Raw genomic sequence first — 6,557 nt, 5'->3', positions numbered from 1 at the left:
GCAGAGCGAGCACCTATCCTCTGCATGGCCCGGGTTCCAGCAGACACCAGAGGGACCCCACAAGGAGGCCTCAGGCACCTCAACTCAGCTACCTCTCCAGGGTCAGCCAACCCCTACCTGACAGCTCAGCCCCCAAAGAGGCCCGACTGCTGTCTGTACCCACAGACTGCTGCAGCCCCTGCCCTGCTTCACCCTTCCGGAGCTGGGTGGGCTGACATTGGAGCAAAGGGGCCAGGCAACAGGGACCTCAGCTGGCATTGGTTGGGAGGGCTGGCCAGAGGCTGCCCGCCAGCTCAGCACAAGTGCCAATGGGCCTGCAGGTGTCTGCTGGGCACTGTCCTTCCTGGGCACTGCAGACAGACAGCACCACGGACCAGGGAGCTGCGGTTCGAGTCAGCCCGGCTGTGTGCAGCGGGCTGTGTGTAAATGGGGGTGCCAGGAAGTGCCGGGAGTGATGGTGCTTGGGAGAGGGGGAGAGGCCCCACATGGCAGCGGGGGCAGCACGAGCATGCTAGCTGGCAGGGCCGAAGTAGTGGGTGCAGGGGGTGCAAAGAAGGGGACCCTCTAGAAGTCCTGGTGCGTGAGGTAGGGGGCTTCCTGGGTAGAGGAGGTGGGTGGGACAGGTGCACCTGAAGACAGCCTGGGCTTTGGGAGAGTGCTCCTCCTGGTCCCCCTCAGCCTTGACCCCATCTGTGCTGTGGGCTTTGTATGTGAACTTGGAAGCCATTTCACAATCCTGTCTACCAGGCAGAAGATAAAAGAGCGGACGGATGGACAGATGGACAGAGAGACGGATTTGCAGTTTAAAGGTGTCTGCTTAGGGCCCCGCCCAGCAGCCCAGCCCCGCCTCCTGCTCCTTACAGCCCCCTTGTTTCTAGAAGGCCCTGGGAGTTTCTGGAGCTCCTGGCGAAGATGCAGATGTCCTTCAGAGGTGCTGATCCCCACAGGCCACTTCTGTACTGACCCGGTCTCCTCTAGTGTCCCCCCAAAGGACCAGCTGGTCCTGGATAGAACATTCCAGGAACCTAGTAGCTGTGAGCTGGGCTGTGAGGGGCCCAGGGCTGCCTGGGGGACTAGGGAGGGGCTGCAGAGTGACCCAGGTGGGGGAAAACAGGGCCTAGAGCCCCTCCCCAGGGCTCTGGACTTCGCCCTGAAGACTTCACACCCTGCCACGGCACCACAGCCACTGCCAGGCCTGCCCAGCACCCGGCCATGGGCTCAGCCTGCGCTGAGCACTGCTGGTGTGACCAGGGCTGGCCCGCCAGGTCAGATGGGCAAGGTGGTGGTGTGGAGGGGACAGGAGGCCCATCCAGCACCTTCAGTGAGGCTGGCTGAGCTGGGTGACCATGAGCTGGCAGGAGGGCTGGCAAGGTGTTAGGGATGCTCCAGTCAGGGTTCCGCGCTGTGTCTACTTCCCCTCAGTCCTGGTCCTCAGAAGTGCTGCTGGCTTCACCCCCACAGCAGCCTGGCCCCACTAGCCCCACCCCCTCCAGTCCCTCCTCCTGGTCCCTAACCCACAGGAGAGCCTGCCCAGCCCTGCCCAGCACCTGCTCTGGGTGCGTGATCACACTGTCATCTCTCGTCCTGTCTCTCCCACGAGATGGGAGACTCACGGGGGCCTACCTGTGACTGGAAGGCTGCCACGGTCACCTGGCCTGTTCTGGGTTTGCCTGGCCAGGCGGCTCATGTCCGCCACCCTGCCCCTCCCCCTCGCATACTTGGGCCTGTTCCCACTTCCTCTTACTAGAGCTCCCTGGGGCTGGCCCGGAGGGTGGGTCTCTTGCAGCACAGCCAGGTGCTTCTGAGATGGGACCAAAGCTGCCAGGCCAAAGGGCCAGAGCCAGGGATGAGACCAGAGAGCTTCTCGGAGCCGGCGGCTGGGGCCACAGGTGGTGAGAGCCAGGTGGGCCCTGATGCTTGTGCCGGGCAGTGGCTGGAAGGGAGAAGAGGCCCTTGAGAATTATTACCACGTGCTAGTACCCTTCCTGGGCCAGGGCAGAGTGGGGGTGACCAGGCTTTCCTCCCAGGCGGCACCAGCACGGTTCTCTCGGCAGCTGGGCCAGTGGCGGGGTCCTCAGGCCCTGGGCCATGGTCAGGGCCGGTCTGGAACCGCAAACCTGTGCCACATCCCTTGCAGCGTCTGCCCAGGCAAGTGGAGATGTTGGGTGGGCTGGGAGGAGCTGGCGCCCCCTAGCGAGCTGCCTCGGCCGCCCTGCCCCGCCCCACCCCACAGCCTGCGCCCTCTTGCCTCCTCCCGGCCGGTGAGCGGGTGGCTGGCTGCAGTGGCCCCGCACCCTGCAGGCCCAGACCTAGCGCCTGTGGTTGCCAGCCCTTGAGCGAGTGCGGCTCGTTCTGGAATCGTTGCCTAGGCTGTAGAACGGGGACCCACGGCCCTCTCTGTCCTGAACCTGAAGAGGAACCTGCTCCCCGTGGCAGACAGAAGTGTAGCATGCCCGAGCTGGGGGTGGCTCACTGAGAAGTCCAGAGCACGTGCTGCTCCATGTGGGTTCGTGACACCCCCTCCAAAGGCTCCCGGGACCCCAGGCACCTGTCCAGGCCCTCAATGTCCTAGTGTTGGAGAGAGACACCTCCTCCGTGGTGATTCGACCTGCTTGGCCAGAAGCTGACCTCTCCCGTAACCGTCACACAGATGGGCAGAATCTGACCGAGTGGGTGAGGACGGCCACCCACCCTGCAGGCCATGGCAGCGGCTATGTGCCCAGGCCGTGTCCTGCCTGAGGTGCCCTCGCCGGGGAGCGCAGCCCCAGGGCCGAGGGGCAAGTGCTCCTCGTGGTGACAGGCGGTGTCCTGCTCCCTTCGGCCTAAGCCTGAGCAGGTCCAGCCCGCTCTGCACCCTCACAGCCGAGCTGCCCTGGATGCGGGCGGGGTCCCTGCTGGAGGGGGCCACATGGAGGCGCCACGCGGGGGCGGGGGGCGCCTCCCAGGTGGCCCTGCCAGGGCACGAGGCCTGTGGGACGGCCATCGGGGATGGCCCTGTCCAGCCATGTGAGATCACAAAGTGGCTGCTGTTTGAGCCACTGGTTTGTCACATGGCCATAGGTAAGGAGCAGAGGAGACATTGTAACGGCCTCATCTGAGGCAGTGGACGGGACAGGGGCGGGAAGGGAAAGGATGGGCTTTGGGAGCATGGAGAAGAGATGACATTTAAATTTCAAAAAATTAAGGGAAAAACGCCCTGGTTATGAGGAAGGGCAGCGGCCCGTCACCGCTCATGGGATGGAAAGCGCGCCACGCCCGAGACTAATGACTGCGCCTGGAACGAACCAGCAAAACCAACCGGCGGACACGCAGCTGGCGGAGTAGAATGGTGCGTCGCCCTCGCAGAGTCTCCGCCGGCCCTCGAACCCTCCAGCCAGCGGCCTCCGGCTTCCCCCACACGCTGCTCCTGGGAACGGCCCTTGGAGCAAAGCGCCTTTTGAAACAGGTCGGCGTGAGTGGGGCTCCCCTCTGGGCAGGGCGGGCAGGGCGGGCAGGGTTCCTGCCGCGGCCGGAGACCCCAGCCCAGAGCTCACAGGGCTGCTGGCGGCCGGAGAGGGGGGCAGAGGGGGTGCAGCCCGTGGCGCGGGAGGCCACGGGGCCCGGGAGCCGCCCGTGCAGAGGGAAACCGAGTCAGACGGACTCCGAACGGCCTGCGAGAGGATGTGCGCGGGGGGCCGGTCTGTGACGGGGAGGTCCGGGCTCTGTGCCCTGGCTGGACTTCGCTGTCCGCAGGCAGGAAGGGCGAAGATCAGAGGAGACCACACCGCCAGCGGGAAGGACGGTGAGCTCACCCAGGCCCCTCGTGGCGGGCACCCTCCCCGGCAGGAAGGACACCAGTGGACCTCGGTCCTGGCAGGAATCGGGCACCCGCCTGCCCCCGGGTGGAAGTCGATCAGCCAGCAGGGGTGGGGGAGGGGAGCAGGGCCGCGCCCACATCGGCACCAGCAGGGAAGACACACGCCCTGTGGCCCGCTGGCTGTATTCTCTCTCTGTCAATGCGGCTTAACCGCTGCAGCCGCAGAAAACACAGGCTGTCTGCAGACCACACCGTTAGGATAAGCTGAGTCCCGACGTCCCCCCGCACGCACGAGATGACCTCTGAGGAGGGCAACGGCGCACCGGGCGCCTCTCTCAGGCCGAGGAAGGCTCCCGCCGGCACGCGCGACACCGGGTCATCGGTCTCTATGAACTTCTTCAGATTCTTAATGTTTCGTGTTAAAAAACCCGTTCCGAGACGGGCCCGCAGGTGGACACACAGGGCGGCTCCCGGTGAGAGCTGGCAGGTGACGGCTCCTGCCCAGGGCAGGTGCCGGCTTCAGTTCCACTGCTTCGTCCTGCAGCGCTCTGGCCTTTGGGAGGAGAGGAGGGACAGAGTCAGGCAGGCTGGCGGGGCTGCGGTGGCCCTCCGATGCTATGGAGGTGGCGGTGCTGTCTTGTGGGGCCCGGGTCCTTCCCGGAGGCGCTCGCTCAGTGCACGGCCCGTGCAGCATGCCTGACGCCCCTCCGAGGACAGTGACCTCCCCGCCAGGGTCCCCTGGTGTCCTTTACACAGTCAGTGAATGGACGAGAGAGATGGGACCCCTGCTCACGTTGCCACGGCCGGCACCGAGACTGTGGTCCCCCGAGACGCAGAGCCGCGGCAGCAGGACTTGGTGGCCGTGCCATGGAGGGGACCACCACGCCTCCGTCCGAGGCCCCTGTGCCCAGGCTGACGCGTGGGGCCAGGACGTGGTGAGAGGAAGTGAGGCAGGGAGCTGGCCCCGGGTGGGTCCGCGGCCAACAGCAAGGAGCGGGTCTTCCTGCCTCTGCGCCCGAGGAGCTGGCCAGTGGGTTCTGTGTCTAATGCCAGGACCGCCGGTCCCCAAAGAGGGCCCCTCCCCCTCAGCCATCTCCCTGAAGCAGAGGCCGGACCTCTACCCAGGCTCCCGCCTGCACAGGCCTGTTACCAGTGCAGGGTTCTCGTCGGAGTGACCACATAATGTTGCTGACCGCCGGCTACCTTGTCCTAAAAAGCTGTATTCTTTGAGGAATTACAAGCATTTACTTTGCTCTGTCCACACCTGCCCGAGTCCTCCCAGACGGCAAGCCCTCGGTGTCCGCGGACTGGCCAGAGACGCTGGGGACACCCTCTAGGCCCCACGGGCTCCGCCTGGCCCTGGCACACACACAGCCGGCCTGTCCTGGCGGGCACTTCCTTTCCCCGTCCAGCCCCTTGTCTGGGAGAACGCACTCTGTGGAAGCTTCCAGAAACGGGCCGTACAGAGTGACGCTTCTGAATCCTTCCTCGACGCTGGCCCCGGCCCGGCACCGAGCACAGAGCTCCCTCAGGCTGCGGGTGAGGGCCACCGCCGTGCTGCTGTACCGGCCTCCGTCCTGGCCCCTGGCTGGAACCTCGCAGGATGCCCGGTGCACACGGCACACAGGGACCCCCTCACCCCGTGTTTTGTCAGCCCCCCCACCACATGCCCTTGCATCTCCTGCGCGTCAGTCGAGGGGAGTCCTGGGTCCTCGCTCTGGTCTGCCCCTCACCTTTCCTTTCTGTCCTGCTTCGTGGGGGGCTACTCAAATCTGCCTGTGGATTTATTTTAATTTTTAAAGGTTTTTGCCATACTTTCAACTTAACTCCAAGACTTCTCAGTGGTCTTTTCCATTTTAGTAAGTTGTTTCCTGGGAGCTCTACTTCCTACTGCTGCCAGGGGGATTTCGATTGTTTCCCAAACGACCGCATTTCTTCCGAACGCGCCCTCCGCTGTCCGCCTGGCCCGTCCCCACACGGGGGCTCTCCCCTAAGCTGGTGACTTTGGCTCTCGTTCGTGCTCAGGAATGAGGCAGTAACACCACTGGTCAGCACTGAGGACGTCGGTGGGTGGAGCTTTCCGTGGGGAGGCACCCCTGCTGGTCAGCTCAGGACTGGGGGCGCCCAAGTATTGGAGTCCTCAGGTCACTGGCCTTGGCCAGTTGATTTCCCCAGAGACGGCCCTCCCCGCTCTCGACTGGCGGGAGGCACCTGGCCCCCGGGGGAGAAGGGACAGTAGTGCAGAGTCCTCAGATGGGCTGTGGGGACGGGGCTCCAGCTTCCACACCAGGTGAGATGGAGCACGCTCCCCACGGGCTAGCGTCCAGCCGTCTAGGGGACAGACAGGCCAGTTCCCCACGGCCTCCGGGCGCACCGTGTCAGCAGGCGGCTCCAGGAGCTCGGCGAGGCCCGGGACCCTCGCAGCGCTGGGCGGGCTGACCGCGTGTCGTCCGGGGTGGAAAGGCTCTCCCTCCACCGCTGCACCAGGCACATGGCCCGGACATTCCCGGACACTGTGGGAGGGATGGATGCTGCCGGCAGCGGGCGAGAAGACCCCGCGGTCCCCGCCGTGGCGTCCTTGTCCTCGGTGGCAACTGCGCGGCCCCCCAGGCTCTGCCCCGCCTCTGCCGACGCCCCGGCGGGGGGCGCCACACGCCTGAGGGCTCACGACACAGAAAAGCATCTCACCCTCTGACCACCAGGAATTCTGGGGACGCCCCGCCGGAGAGCACATTAAACGTCCCCCACACCTAGAGACCGC

Source organism: Pteropus vampyrus, unplaced genomic scaffold, assembly GCF_000151845.1.
Source record: "Pteropus vampyrus isolate Shadow unplaced genomic scaffold, Pvam_2.0 Scaffold211, whole genome shotgun sequence".
NCBI classification, from domain to species: Eukaryota; Metazoa; Chordata; class Mammalia; order Chiroptera; family Pteropodidae; genus Pteropus; species Pteropus vampyrus.
This window is presented reverse-complemented; position numbering follows the sequence as displayed.